The 14,883-nt window shown below is 47.4% G+C and overlaps 1 protein-coding gene across 1 annotated transcript in view; it reads right to left on the bottom strand.

Moving 5' to 3' along the window:
- The window catches only part of MMS22L (MMS22 like, DNA repair protein), a 522,815-nt gene that overhangs the window by 97,815 nt on the left and 410,117 nt on the right, over positions 1-14,883 (bottom strand). The window lies entirely within an intron of this gene.

The following is a 14,883-nucleotide window of genomic DNA, read 5'->3' as shown; positions in this document are numbered from 1 at the left end:
CAAACATCTACCCCTTTTTCTTTTTCAACTGCTTTACACTTGGCTAAATGACATATGCAAAGTGGAATCCACTTGGATAGTGGTGGTGATCCCTACAGTGGTGGGGAGCACTCAGTGTTGTTAAAATACCCCTCACACACCAACAGGCCCCTGGTGTCATGCTTCATCATCGGGGTCTTCGCACCCCTCTACGGGATGGGGCGTGCTACGACCGACGACTACGTGGGAGCACTATTTTTGGACTATGTGTGGGTGTGCGTGGGGAATTGAATGTACGTGAGTGGTGGGTTAAGTGATGGTTAAAAAATACATGGCTCGTGGGGTGAAAAATAGACTTTTATTAAGCCCCCGGCTGGTATCATTAAAAGGGGTGCAGTGAGAGGTTGTTAGTGTATAATTATGTACATCAACCTCATATGTGCGTCTACATGAACATGTTTCGGAGTGAAAAGCTCCTTCTTCAGGACGGGGTTTGCACAAAGATTCCCACCTTACTCACATGAATATAAATGTAAAAGTGTATTATACAAAAAGGAAGTGAACTATAGGTGATATGTACCTATTATGTAGTTCAAAGTCGTAGTCTCTCATCGCCCAATTGGCGTATATTAAAGACTTTTTGATATTGATTACAATGCTTCATGAGCCTTCTACGTGTATTAGGGGGTTTCCATCTGGCCCAATTTGTAGCGATGGTTGTTCAGGAGACTATCTGTCCTCTTCCCCTCAACGCGGCTCCGCTGATAATGACTGATCAGACTGAATCCACTTTTCTCTCCCTCCCTCCTTTGTTACAATTATAAATGACATATGCCACACCCGATTGTCAGTCAACCTAGCTGAGTTTTTTTAAACACTCTACCACCCTCAAAGGTTCTGTGAAACCACTTAGCCCTTTTGGCGCTCTTCCCACCTTTTTCACCTTTACCCAATCTCCTTCCTGCAACGTCTCGTCCTTAGTTGCTTTCTTTACATCATAATACTTTTTATAAGTACCTTGCGCTTTAACAATGTTCTTCTTCACTACTTCTGGTGACCACTCAACTCGTTTAGCACTAGCCATTCATCCCATATTGTCTGTGGTGAATGGTCCCCTACTCCGCATGAGCACAAAAGGGCTGTACCCAGTGAGGGAAGGTGTCAACCTCTATGCCCATAACATTTTCTTCAACTCCCTCTCCTTCATATACTCACAAGCTATCTGGATTGTACCATTGTTTGCCCAATTACATTGATCCATGGTACAGAAGTATTAAAATGCTTAACCCCATTTCTTTACATTAACTGCTCAACTTTAAAAGCTGTAAAATGTGAGCCTTTTCATTCGTTTCCTCAGCAGCCCTTCTCTAAAAATACTGCTTCCACAAATTTCACCACTGTGTCCGCATCTACCTTTTGCAGCAAGTCAAACTCCACCTATTTGCTAAAGTAGTCAATTATGACAATAATGTACCTGCTTTCACCGAACCTAGTTTGCCGTGGGCCCACAAAATCCACTGCCAGCATGTCCCACACCATCTTTGCAGTACCGAAGAGGGGGCATACCCAAAAAAGTCACTGGGACCTGGGTGCTATCTGGTACAGAGAGAAGGGGGGGTCCCAGTACATAGAAAGTCAAAATTTAAGCAATTATAAACACAAATTGCATCAACACACTTGTATTTAATCACAGTGTGTTACAAAATACTGAATATCATGAATTAATCAAAACAACATCATAAAAACTTGGTGCCCCAGAAGAAGAGAGAGTGAGGAAGGGTAGGTTGTGAAGTGAAGAAAGGTTTGTGCTAGTTTAGAACACAGTAAATCAAGTCACACAATTAGATGACTAAACATATATACAATAGATTCAGATCTGGCTTCACCATTGAGCCAGCTACAAAAACAAACATCCAATGTTCACGTATCTTTGAAAGCAATACCATGTTACATGCGCTTGTATGAATAACATTGTGTATTGGTTGCGCAAGCTGAAGGTAGGTTATAAGGTCTGACGACGTTTCGACCCAGGAGAAATGTGTAGGTAAACGTTGAACCTTAAAAACGGGGTCTTCATCAGGACGTGGGGTGTGTGCATAGGGGCGAGTGATTCATGGGTGGAGTAACAGAGGTTGGGCCAGCCGGCTCCAATCCAAGCAGGGACGTGCAATCGTTTGGGCTTCAGTGTGAAAATATCACCACATCGTAGTCCATCCTATACAATGGTTAAGCCCACCATGAAGGCCGGTTGAAAGTATCAGCACAGTGATTCCTTAACGAAAATCTTGATGCCGTCGCACGTGTCGGCTGGATCTCTGGGAAGGGCCGCTGAGTGGCGTGTCTTTGTCCCGCATCCGCCGTGGAAAAACGCAGGACAAAGATGTGCCACTCAGCGACCCTTCCCAGGGATCCAGCCGACACGTGCGACGGCATCAAGATTTTCGTTAAGGAATCACTGTGCTGATACTTTCAACCGACCTTCATGGCGGGCTTAACCATTGTATAGGATGGACTCAGATGGTGATATTTTCACACTGAAGCCAAAACGATTGCACGTCCCTGCTTGGATTGGAGCCGGCTGGCCCAACCTCTGTTATTCCACCCATGAATCACTCGCCCCTATGCACAACCCCACGCCACACCATCTTTGGGCACTCCACTAGCTTCAAAGGTGGTCTTATGGTATGCAAAGTCTTGTCCAAGTTAACACACTGATCACAATACCTCACTCTTCTCTCAACATACAAATCCACACCAGCCCACCAATAAAAGGACTTTACACCTTTGTTAAACCCTTACTACTTGGGGAGAGGATGTCGCGCAGCGGCCTATTCGGGAGCTGGGGATCCGGCTTTCGAGTGACAGCTTTGGCTCAACATCCTGTGATTCTGGGCAAATCACGTTATCTCCCCATGTCCATTAACAGCACCTGAATACCATAACCAGTGATAAGATGCACTATACAAATCTACAAATATATATATATTTCTTTGCGGTGGCACACTTCTTCCTCCTCTCACCACAAAACCTGACTCCACCCCAAGCTCATTCCTTACCTCCATAATACATTTCAAATCCATATGTTTGCACTTCTTGGTCCTCCAACCACCTAAAGTGCACTGTTTCACTCTCGGGTAACACATCCTTCTCACATGCAGTCTTCCACTCCTCTCTCTCAATGAAGTCTATGCCTTTCATCAACAGTAGCAACCTGGTAATCATCCCACTCAAATTTTGGCAGTTCACTAATGGGCAACGACAGGGCTTAAACAATCAGCAACTTTGTTCTGTACACCCAACACATACTCGATTTGATAATTAAAATCTTGTAACCACAAAGAAAGCCCGGCAATTCTTGCAGACACCTTCATAAACCCCTCTGTAGCAAGCAGATTTACCAGAGGCTTTTGGTCCTCTCTCACATCGAACTCCATGCCTCACAAAAATGCTCCATACCCCACACTCAAGCGAGAGTCTCTCTCTATCTCTAGTACAGAATAAGCTTCTTCTGTGGGTGTAAGGCTTCTTGATGCAAACCCAAATTCTACCTCTTTTTCACCTTCCTCCTTTTGCGTGAGCACCAGTTCCATTCCACTGGCATCCACAGTAAGAATGCTGCGTAACTCAGGATCAAACCCCTGAATGGGTACCGCATTACAAATTAATTTTTTTATGTTCTGAAATGCTAGCACACAATTTTCTTCCCACTCAAACTTATGCTCCAAGTATGTTATTTGGTTTTGTGCAACCATTTATGAAACTCAGCTGTCAGCTCTAAAAAAAAATCCCGCTCAGAATCAGTTTATTAAATTTCCAAAAGAAGAAAAAAGCATTGCAATATAATTAGAGTTAAAAAATAACCCTCCATGGACAATTGCATAGCAACATCAGTACATTTAGGACCGCGTGCAAGTATTACAAAAAACAGACAACCAAGAAAGGGTTTCATCGATATGACGCCGATTTCCTGAAAGCCGCTAATACATCTTATAGGCCAAACTGCTCTAGAGCCCCCGTTAACATGGATTTTACTACCTGTGAACACTGTGGCCTCCACTTCACCCTTAACCATGACACATATACCCTACGTTGGGAAGAAATCCTCTCCAAATAGGAAATCTTATACTACGACAAGTATAAACTGCCGCTCTCTACCAAAACACAAAGCCAACGTCTTTGATCTACTGTTTAATGAGCAACCTGACGCGGCTTTCCTCACAGAAACCTGGCTTCACGAGAGCTCCGGCCCAGATATCGCAGCAGCCTTACCCTCTAACTATGCGATAGCAAGAGTGGATCGAATAAAAAGAAAAGGAGGTGGAATTGCGGTAATTCATTAAAAAAGCTATATCTGTTATCTAGAACAACTGCCCATTCCAGCATGTGAAGCTGCATTTTTTAAGCTAACTCTCTCCCCTAATTTTACTTACTCAGGAGGCTTAGTATATCGACCCCCTGAACACCTTGCCAACTGGATTCCCGCATTTATGGAAGCTCTTTCGCCTCTTGCCACTAACACAGCTAATTTTACAGTATTAGGAGACAATAATCTCCATCTGGAAGATTCGACCTGTACTAACAGTGCCAGACTCATTTCAGACCAGGCCGCCCTAAACCGTGAGCTACTAAACTCCGGCCCAACCCACATTGCCGGATATCCCTTAGATCCTGTCTTTTCTAATCTTAATACAATCACTTGCGCCCCTGCGCTTCCCTCTAGCTGGTCTAATCACTATCAGATTAATTTCACACTAACCAGTTTACCTGTAAAGAACGTGTTAACCAACTCAAATGGGAAGGAGTAAGCGCAGAAAAACTGGAAAAAATTAGATATTAATAAGTTCAATGAATATCTCGACGCTCATAAACCTCCCTTAGAGCATAAAACTGATCCTCTCGCTGCAACAATTCAGAGCTGGTTCTCTGAAGCCATTAACACCTGCCTCCCCACCATAAAGCATAAAAGAAACATACACTGTCCACCTGCACCGTGGTACAACAAATCTCTAAAAACAATTAAATCTAATTGTAAGACCCTGGAAAGAAAGTGGAGAAGAGATTACGCGCAATCCTCCAAGCAAGCCTACAAAAAGGCTCTGAGCAACTATCACAAACAATGCAAACTTGCTTGTGCTATATTTGTGAATACAACTATCACTAAGGCTTCAAACTGTGCAAAAACATTGCTTAATACAGTAAAGGAACTCGCAGGCTCGGGTGCCTCGTCCATTCGGCCAATATTGACTGAAACCAAGTGCGAAGCATTAGCATCCTTCTTCATAAATAAAGTGGAAGGAATATACCAAGAGATTGTCTCACAAGAAAATATACATGATATCACAACATGCTCTAGTGCACTTATGACAACGTCACCTCACCCCCTCACCAGGCAAACTAACAGTCAGTACAAGGCTGATCGCCTTCTAACGAACTGGCCCTTCCTTACAACCGAAAAATTGGTTTCCCTACTGAAATCCATTAAGTCAGGATCACCAAGGATCTAATACCAGTAACTATTCTTAAACAATTAAATCACTCGGTGCTATCAGTCATAGCCCATCTTCTAAACACATCTATGGACGAGGCAGTGATCCCTCCCACATGGAAACACGCCATGATTCACCCACTACTGAAAAAACCTAATGCTGATCCGTCAGAAACCAAAAACTACTGCTTCCTATCCTATCAAAAATTCTAGAGAAACACATACACGCACACTTGACGCAATATGTTACAACAGACCACTTACTCCACCCCTCACAGTCAGGATTTAGAGCAGGTTTCTCTACCGAAATCACTCTTTTAGGAGTCGAGGAAGGAATCCGCCATCTTCTAGACAGAGGAGAAACTGTGGCGCTTATTCTGTTAGACTTAAGCGCCGCTTTCGATACCATATCGCACACTGTGCTTATTAACACACTGAGCAAGATAGGTATAGGCGGTACAGCTCTTAAATGGATTCAGGCCTTCCTCTCAGACAGAACGTTTCAAGTCTTCTCGCAGAACGCCTGCTCCCAAACATACTCCTTTGCACATGGCATTCCGCAGGGATCTATCTTAAGCCCGCTATTGTTCAATCTCTATGTAAAACCCCTAGCGGAACTAGCTGAAAAATCTGGGTTATCTATATACTCCTACGCTGACGACTCACAAATCCTGTTTTCCCTATCAGCACATAACCCCAACTCAAATGATACCTCTACACTCAAGACAGGACTAACTAATATAGCAGCCTGGATGCAATCCAACCTCCTAAAATTAAATGGAGATAAAACAGAGGTACTGATACTGGGGAAACAGAAATACCTTTGGAGCGCACATTATTGGCCAGACAATATGGGCAATCTCCCCTACCCCTCATTACAAGTTCGGAACCTAGGCGTAATCCTCGATGAGACTCTGAGCATGAAAGCACAATCAATAAAAGTCGCCGCCAAATGTTTCTCCATCATCAAATGGTTAAGGAAAATATGCTGGATGCTACCGGAAAAAAAACTAAATAACTGTTGTCAATGCCTTGGTCACCTCTCGGTTTGACTATGGAAATGTCCTGTATGCGGGCTCGAACAAAACCATAACCCATAGACTCCAGATGCCCAAAACGCTGCAGTTAGACTTCTATGCAAAGTACTGAAATTTAAACATATCTCATCACACCGACGTAAATTACACTGGTTGAACATTGAAAACGTGTGAAATTCAAAACACTCACTTACATGCACAAAATCAAAACTGGAATGGCCCCGAACTACCTCTGTACTCTGGCCAAACCTTACATCCCATCCAGAAATCTAAGATCAGCCTCCCAAGGAAATTTTGTGGTCCCCAAATTCAACCTAGCACGAATGGGAGGAAAATCCTTCACTTACTTAGGGCCGTCCTATTGGAACTCCCTCCCTGTTAGGATTAAAACGGAGGCAAGCTACCCCAAATTCCGCAAGATGCTTAAAACCTGGCTATTTGACAAATAAGTCTTTCCCAGGCGTTGCTGCTTATGGCTTTTTCATCTGCGCCGGGAAACCCTTTGTGGGTAGCTGTCGGGCAATAGAAATTTAAATAATAATAATAATGACAATAGAACTAGCCATAGCCCCTGTGAGAGAGCGAGTCCGAGGCGTACAATTGTGCTCCTAGTAAGAAGTGCAGGTGAGTCTTAGCAAGAGCCTGTGTGGTGCAGCCTCTTATTTTGCTCGAAATCTGTTAAGAAAACATTATGGGGATATAAAGTTGCAGTTGAAAGACAGCCTTCAGGAGATATTTGCCCAGTAGTAGTAAAATAATGTAAGACTATGCATAAGTATGACTGTAAAACCGACTGTGGCCCCTAGGGTGCGCACCTATGATGTACGTGTGCTTTCCTTTTTGGAAACCCTTAAGAGCCCTCGTGAGGGCCTATGTACTGTGGTCCCATGTCAGGGCATCTGTGTGGAGGGTGAAACTCTTTAACTCATGAATACTAGGGGCGTGGGAGGAGGCGGAAAAGGGAGAAGGAAAGGTTCCCAAACTGGTCTCTCCCATAGCCAGCTAGACCAAGAGGATATTACCCCAGTGTGTCAAACAGGTGAAGCACGTACAACCTGGTATGCTGAAAGCATAGGCCTTCTAAGCGGGACATATAGTGAGTTTGGGGTGTCCAGAGCGTAGGAATCTCTAGTCTGTGAAGGACCATTTGTGCGCCATCTGCTTCATAGCAATGGTGTGGCAGAGTGTGCAAACTAGGACGCTACAGGTGGGGCTGAGGAGGACCATCAGTCCTGAACTAGAAGCTGTTTGGCAGCACCAGTCATGTGGTGCACCGGGTACCAGTCCACATGATCAGCGACTCAGGAGCAATGCCCACGATGAGAACTCTGTAGTCATCCAATATTGGGTAGCCCAGAACGCCCATAATATGACTCAGCATCTCCTTCAAAAAAGACTTTAGGGAGAGGCATGCCCCCCATATGTGGTGAGAGTCACCCACATGGACTCTGCATCTTATTTATTTATTATTTATTTAAAATATTTATAGAGCGCGTCTGTCACCTGGCAGGTATCCTGGCGCTGGTAGCTACTCCTGGGGTTTATTGACGGGGGGATGGACTATGGATGGCAGGTTTAAAGGGGTGGAGGAAAGAGCCATGTTTTGATTTGTTTCCTGAAGGGAAGGAGATGAGGGATTTGGCGAATATCGACAGGCAGACTGTTCCACAGCTTGGCTGCAGCTACTCTGAACGATCTTCCCCCCCGTACTGGCCTTCTTACATCTGGGCACTTTCACAAGGCAGGCAGTTGTGGACCTGAGTGTTCTGGTGGGGGTGTACCATGAGAACAGACGTTGAAGAGGTCTGGGTCCTGCACCGTGTAGTGCCTTAAAGACCAGGCAGAGGGCCTTGAAGGCAATGCGTTGCTTCAAAGGCAGCCAGTGCAGCTCGGCCAGTGCAGCGGTGGCCGAGGACCTCCTGGTCCAGCCAAGAGCCAGTTTGGCTGCTGCCGACTGAACTCGTTGGAGTCTGTCCAGTAGTGTCACAGGAGATTCAAACAGCAGGGCATTACAGTAGTCAAGGCGACTAAGAATAGTACACCTGACTACTAATGCTCTGGCGGAAGGTGGTAGTAGGGGCAGGACTTTGCGCAGTGAGCGCATAAGGGCAGAGCAGGTAGCAACTGTTCTTGAGACCTGCGTTTCCATGCTCAGTTGGTGATTTAGCATGACGCCCAGGTTGCGAACACTGGTGACAGGTGGCGGGTTGTTAGAGTTTTCCGGGGGCCAAAACTCAGCAGGCAGAGGGCGGGGTATGCGGCTCGCAGGACAGAACAGCACCTCGGTTTTCGAGGAGTTGAACTGAAGGGAGTTCCGGTGCAGCCAGCTCGCAGTGTCTCTAGACAATCATGGAAGGCTTGCAAGGAGATGGAATCTTCGCCTTCCCAAGAGAAGAGGAGCTGGGTATCGTCCGCATAGTTTACTGTGGTCATATTGTGTGATTTGATTAACGTGACCAGTGGTTTCAAGTAAACATTAAAAAGAATCGGACTGATAGAGGAACCCTGGGGAACACCGTGAGGGACAGGGGGAAAGACCGATTGGAAAGGGGGAAGGGATACGGCCTGTTTTCTGTCGCTGAGGTAAGAGTGAAACCAGATCAGGGCCGTGCCGTCGATCCCTGCCTCTCTCAACCGCTCGAGCAGGATCCCATGATTGACAGTATCGAATGCGGCAGACAGGTCTAATAAAATCAAGGCCACGGCTTGGCCCCTGTCTGCGCGCATTCGAAGCTCCTCCATGGCAGTGAGCACAGCAGTTTCAGTGCCATGGGCTGGGCGAAAACCAAATTGGAATTCGTCCAGAATGTGGTGCTGCTCGAGGTGGGTTGAGAGGCATTTACTGACCCAACGTTCAAGCACCTTCACCGGAGAAGGCAGGAGTGATATGGGGCGGAAGTTGGACAGACATTCTGGGTTCAGCGTAGGTTTCTTTAGTAGCGGGGTGATAAGCGCTTGCTTCCAGGGGATGGGAACGAAGCCGCAGCTGAGGGATTGATTACAAATCATCCGGAGAGTGTGAAATAGTTCGTGCCCACATGCTTTCCAGATTTTTGGAGGCAGAGGGTCAAGGGGGGATCCCGAGGTGATGCCCTGTGCAACTTTTTCAAATTCTGTTTGAGAAATAAGGGGGAAAGCCAGGAGCCTATTCGTAGGAGGGCAGGTTGACCTCAGAGAGTCAGGATTGGTGGGGCTGACTTCGGGAAGGGTGGGATGGGTGTGTAACGGGGGCGTTGCCAGATTGTTGATGATCGTCTCAATTTTGTCAGTAAAAAACTGAGCAAGGCTATCACAAAGGGACTGAGAAGGGGGAATGAGGTTTTTGACGCAGTCAGGATGTAAGATATTGTCCAGGATCTGAAATATACTTTTTGGACTGTTGGCCGCATTGGCTATAGTGGAGCAGTAGTAATTCGCTTTACTCTCTGCAATGGCGGATTTGTAGTCACGGAGTGACTTTTTCCATAGGACTTTATTGTTGTTGCAGTATCCGTGTCTCCACTTTCTCTCAGCCTGTTTGCAGGCTGATTTGAGGGTTTTCAGGGAGTCATTGTACCAGGGAGCAGGTGCTCTACCTTTGGGTTTACAGAGTTTAAGAGGGGCAACAGAGTCCGCGATGGAGGTGATTCTCGAGCTAAGGGATCTGTAATTGTCTTCCACCGAGCTGGTGGAGGAGAAGCTATCCTCCACCTCGAAGACTTTGGTGGAAATGCTGAGTTTTTCTAGAGCTTTCCAGTTTCGATAAGAGAATTGTGGTGGCGAGTGATTTTTGGGCTTTCTTGTTGTGGCGTTGTTGATGTAAAGTTTAATGAGCGAGTGGTCTGTCCAGCTCATAGGTAGAATGTCGCCTACTTGAGTTAGACCCGGGCTCGAAAAGATAAGGTCAAGACGGTTGCCTGCGGAGTGAGTGGGGTCCTTTATCAGTTGGTGAAGCCCCACACTGTCACAGGACAGCAGAAGGTAGTCTAGACATGTGTCTAGGCTGCCATTTGGCCAAAGATTGAATTCTCCTAGAAGAATAAGTTTATTATGAGAGGTTGCCATGTTTGTGATAATCGTGAGGAGTGCTTGCTGTTGCGAGAGGGAAAAGGCCCCAGGTGGTCGGTAGCAGATGATCACCGTAAAGGTGACTACTTGGTGGCAGTTTATAGTCAGACCGAAGAGCTCGATTCCGGGTGCAGGATCTATGTCTAAGGTGTTCATTTGCCACGAGGCTCGGAAGATGACGCCAACTCCGCCACCGCGGCCTTTGGGTTTGGGGAGATGAAGAATATTAAAGTTTAGAGGGCAAGCAGCTGCTAGGTCGGTCTCACAGTTTGCATGTGTCCAAGTCTCGGTTAGAAAAAGTACATTCAGATGGTGTGAATCTATAAGAAGATTGATTTCCGTGGCATGCTTCGGTAACATGGATCAGAAGCCGCAGGGAACATTGCCTGAAGTCGTGCCGGGGTATAATGCTATTGAAGCATAACCTTGAAGGCTGCTTGCTTCCTGCTGGGGGATGCTTCAATGCATTTGCCGAATTTCCCGGCAAAGAAGTTCCCACTGCTTCTGGGTGACATCAGGGGAGTTGTAAGGAGTCCAGTTCCATTGACATGGGTGGCGAGTGAGGAGGTGTGACTGTTCTAGGGTATCGTATGTCTTAGACACCAAGCCTCAGGTGTCATCAAAGTTGAGGACGAGTTGCTCAAAAAGGGTGTGGGGATGGGTGGCGGCCTCAGCATTATGGGGGTGAAGGGCCCAGTGTCGGAGCTGGAAATATGAATGGCGGGTGGATTCAGGAAGGCAGTATTCCATTCTGCACTAGTCGAAGAGCTTGATTGCCTAGCCCGGGAAGAGAGATTGCAGGAGTCTACACTCACGCCGAAAAGGAGTCCCAGGCATGGCCCATCTACAACCTTCATCTTGTCAGTCATATACCTAAAGGAGTACCAAAATAGATTCCTGCATGCATACAGCAAAACACACTCACCCTCACAAATCTAACAGAGCACAAATACCTGTGCTCTTCAATTCATTATGGAAGGGGATAAGGGACATGGTGAAAGAAAATGGTAATCCTTTTAATACAGGAAAGCCAGTAGGTACCTCTCTCATCACAGGCAACTGGTAAGAAGATGTGCTACTTGTAATATAATCTCTTACTGCCACCACTGCCAGCTCTTCTCAGTCTGTGGTAATGACAATAATTACTCTCAGTAAAAATGGGTATTTAGGGGTGTCCTTCCAGAGTGCAAAACCTCACTCTGGATCATATGGCATTTCACTGAAGGTCCTTACCACATACATTATGTTTACTGAGCAGAAAAAAACCCAACACAAACTTAATCCTACAGAGATATGCTAGTAAGCATGTGGGGGCAGAGAGGAGATTAGGAGCAGATAACACCACCACAGGCTGCATAAAAAAGGCTAAAGAAAGAAGCATCTGTGCCTCCACCATGCCCATTCCCCAGTATTTCACCATTTTTCAACCTGCCATCACTCTGTGAGAAGACCTGCCACGTCCCTGTCAAGGCAGCAGTATCCCACTTTCCCCTAGTCGATCCTTACCCACTTCTTTTTGCTACCATGCTACACTGGGGACTAGCGAAATCTTAAAAGCTGATCCTCTGGAGGTGTGCATCAGCTCTCCTCTTGCTTTTAATCAAAATTGCCCGGACCAGGGGCGTGGCCGGCGACTAACCAAGATGGCCGCGACCTAGTGAGGCTCAGAGGGTGAGACCGATTCCCCACAATTATCCGGCCAGTTATCCTGCTCCAGTCTAGCTCTAAAAGTGGTACAAAAGGGGTTGGTGATGGACGGAGCTTCTGAATCAATCAGACACTCACACCCAGTCAAGAGATCTGGGTTTAATCCATCACCGTTCTTCAGCCCACTCTGCCACCCCAGTTCAGACATGGCTATATGCAAATCAGTCTGACCCTGTGCCTCATGGGAACAGTGCAGCCCGAACTGCCAAGCCATGTCTTCCCTGGACCGGAAACAAGCTTCCGAGGACCGGTTTCTGGCATTCCAGCCTTCTTCAGCCCGGCTTGCTTGAATCCAGTGGCAAAGTGAGCAAGGGACTCACGTCTGAGCATACCCTGCCACACTTATGGCGGCCCAAAGCGGTACAAAAGGGGTTGGTGATGGACGGAGCTTCTGAATCAATCAGACACTCATACCCTGTCAAGAGATCGGGGTTTAATCCATCACCGTTCTTTAGCCCACTCTGCCACCCCAGTTCAGACATGGCTATATGCAAATCAGTCTGACCCTGTGCCTCATGGGAACAGTGCAGCCCGAACTGCCAAGCCATGTCTTCCCTGGACCGGAAACAAGCTTCCGAGGACCGGTTTCTGGCATTCCAGCCTTCTTCAGCCCGGCTTGCTTGAATCCAGTGGCAAAGTGAGCAAGGGACTCACGTCTGAGCATACCCTGCCACACTTATGGCGGCCAAAAGCGGTACAAAAGGGGTTGGTGATGGATGGAGCTTCTGAATCAATCAGACACTCACACCCAGTCAAGAGATCTGGGTTTAATCCATCACCGTTCTTTAGCCCACTCTGCCACCCCAGTTCAGACATGGCTATATGCAAATCAGTCTGACCCTGTGCCTCATGGGAACAGTGCAGCCCGAACTGCCAAGCCATGTCTTCCCTGGACCGGAAACAAGCATCCGAGGACCGGTTTCTGGCATTCCAGCCTTCTTCAGCCCGGCTTTCTTGAATCCAGTGGCAAAGTGAGCAAGGAACTCACGTCTGAGCATACCCTGCCACACTTATGGCAGCCAAAAGCGGTACAAAAAGGGTTGGTGATGGACGGAGCTTCTGAATCAATCAGACACTCACACCCAGTCAAGAGATCTGGGTTTATTCCATCACCGTTCTTTAGCCCACTCTGCCACCCCAGTTCAGACATGGCTATATGCAAATCAGTCTGACCCTGTGCCTCATGGGAACAGTGCAGCCCGAACTACCAAGCCATGTCTTCCCTGGACCGGAAACAAGCTTCCGAGGACCGGTTTCTGTCATTCCAGACTTCTTCAGCCCGGCTTGCTTGAATCCAGTGGCAAAGTGAGCAAGGGACTCACGTCTGAGCATACCCTGCCACACATATGGCGGCCAAAAGCGGTACAAAAGGGGTTGGTGATGGACGGAGCTTCTGAATCAATCAGACACTCACACCCAGTCAAGAGATCTGGGTTTAATCCATCACCGTTCTTTAGCCCACTCTGCCACCCCAGTTCAGACATGGCTATATGCAAATCAGTCTGACCCTGTGCCTCATGGGAACAGTGCAGCCCGAACTACCAAGCCATGTCTTCCCTGGACCGGAAACGAGCTTCCGAGGACCGGTTTCTGGCATTCCAGACTTCTTCAGCCCGGCTTGCTTGAATCCAGTGGCAAAGTGAGCAAGGGACTCACGTCTGAGCATACCCTGCCGCACTTATGGCGGCCAAAAGCGGTACAAAAGGGGTTGGTGGTGGACGGAGCTTCTGAATCAATCAGACACTCACACCCAGTCAAGAGATCTGGGTTTCATCCATCACCGTTCTTTAGCCCACTCTGCCACCCCAGTTCAGACATGGTTATATGCAAATCAGTCTGACCCTGTGCCTCAAGGGAACAGTGCAGCCCAAACTGCCAAGCCATGTCTTCCCTGGACCGGAAACAAGCATCCGAGGACCGGTTTCTGGCATTCCAGCCTTCTTCAGCCCGGCTTGCTTGAATCCAGTGGCAAAGTGAGCAAGGGACTCACGTCCGAGCATACCCTGCCACACTTATGGCGACCAAAAGCGGTACAAAAGGGGTTGGTGATGGACGGAGCTTCTGAATCAATCAGACACTCACACCCAGTCAAGAGATCTGGGTTTAATCCATCACCGTTCTTTAGCCCACTCTGCCACCCCAGTTCAGACATGGCTATATGCAAATCAGTCTGACCCTGTGCCTCATGGGAACAGTGCAGCTGGAACTGCCAAGCCATGTCTTCCCTGGACCGGAAACAAGCTTCCGAGGACCGGTTTCTGGGATTCCAGCCGTCTTCAGCCCGGCTTCTTTGAATCCAGTGGCAAAGTGAGCAAGGGACTCACGTCTGAGCATACCCTGCCACACTTATGGCGGCCAAAAGCGGTACAAAAGGGGTTGGTGATGGATGGAGCTTCTGAATCAATCAGACACTCCCACCCAGTCAAGAGATCTGGGTTTAATCCATCACCGTTCTTTAGCCCACTTTGCCACCCCAGTTCAGACATGGTTATATGCAAATCAGTCTGACCCTGTGCCTCATGGGAACAGTGCAGCCCGAACTGCCAAGCCATGTCTTCCCTGGACCGGAAACAAGCTTCCGAGGACCGGTTTCTGGCATTCCAGCCGTCTTCAGCCCGGCTTGTTTGA

The sequence above is a fragment of the Lissotriton vulgaris genome, chromosome 6, assembly GCF_964263255.1.
Source record: "Lissotriton vulgaris chromosome 6, aLisVul1.2, whole genome shotgun sequence".
Classification (NCBI taxonomy): Eukaryota; Metazoa; Chordata; class Amphibia; order Caudata; family Salamandridae; genus Lissotriton; species Lissotriton vulgaris.
Note: the sequence above shows the minus strand (reverse complement) of the source record. Positions and strands in the feature narration are given on the sequence as shown.